Below are 1,551 nucleotides of genomic sequence, written 5' to 3'. Positions count from 1 at the left end.
GAAACCATATAAATGAAATCAGTGTGGTAAGGCCTTTGCAGACCCCTGTACTCTTAAAAGGCATAAAACAAAACATACTTTAGAGGTACCTGTGAGTGGAATCTATGGTAAATCCTTTTTCATAATCATCTATAAATATATCATATAAGCCCTCCTCTAGAGATACTCTGAAGTTAATGTGTGTATTCTTCAAAAAATGACAAAAAAATCATACTGTAGTGAAACTCTATTAGTTAATTCAGTGTCATAATGTTTTGTGCTTCATATTGTGGTAAGACTTTGTGTGTAATCAATCTGATAAAGCTTGTACATATTACTGTAATCTTTTTGACCTGAGGAAAAAACTGGGGGCTTATTTTAAATTATTCTTCAAGAGTTTAAGCCACTTACATTTAGTTAACCAACAGCAGTTATTGTGTAGAGAAAAGTTTAATAGTGTCGACAATCTGTTTAAGCATCGTGATACCTCTTTTTATTTTAGTTTTAACCTGCAAAGTAATGGATAAAACCTTTTATAAAGTATTATGTGTTACAGAAGCGGTATTTCAACATTGGTTCTGAAACCAGAGTCAAAGGAAAGAACTTTGTCTCTGAATCTAGAAATAGTTAAAGAAACAACATCTCACTGAAAAGAGCCAAAACATTAAAATGGGTCCATAAAATAAATACAATATTCCTATCAAACCAGAACCATAAAATCCTAAAAGTCTCAACAATGTTTTTAAGCCCAAAGAATACAATTCTGTGAAATATGAGAGGCATGAAGAGTCAAATTTCTCTTAAGTTTACTTTTATGTTTTGTGTAAAAGTTCCCTTAGAAGTTGGTGGTATAATTATGGTTATCAGAAGATTGGGAGTGGTCATTAGAAAGGTAGAAGGTGTTTACAAGAAATATATTTTGAAAAAGAAAGATGGCTAGAATTAATATATTATGGAAATATCACCCTTAACAATAGCCACAAATAATATAAAATATTATGGAATTACCAACTAAAGAAGTGAAAGGACTATAGGAAAAGAACATTAAATCTTTGAAGAAAAAAATTGAAGAAGGCAGCAGAGTATGGGAAGATGACCCTTGACCTTCCTGGTACAAATAAACATAGTAAAAGTGAAAAGCTTTCCAAAAGGAATCTACAGGTTCAATACCATTCCCATGTAAATAGCAGAAAAATTCTTCACAACCTCAAAATAAAAATACTCAACTTCATATAGAAAAGCAAAAAAAAAACAAAAAACAAAAAACAAAAAACAATGCAGGATAGCCAAAGCAATCCTATATAAAAAATAATTTTTGGAGGCATCATATTCCCTGACTTTAGTCTACTACAGAGCTACAGCAGAGACCCTTGTGTTGGCACAAAAAGAGACAGGAAGACTAATGTAACTGATTCTAAGACTCAGATATCAATCCACTCACCTACTACACTTGATTTTTGACAAAGCACCAAAAAATATAAAATGGGAAAAAAATGTATATTCAACAAATGGTTCTGGCGTAACTGAATATCAGTGTGGAGAAGAATGAAAGTAGATCCACATCTATCATCA

This window comes from Microtus ochrogaster, unplaced genomic scaffold (genome assembly GCF_000317375.1).
Source record: "Microtus ochrogaster isolate Prairie Vole_2 unplaced genomic scaffold, MicOch1.0 UNK67, whole genome shotgun sequence".
Lineage (NCBI taxonomy): Eukaryota > Metazoa > Chordata > Mammalia > Rodentia > Cricetidae > Microtus > Microtus ochrogaster.
This window is presented reverse-complemented; position numbering follows the sequence as displayed.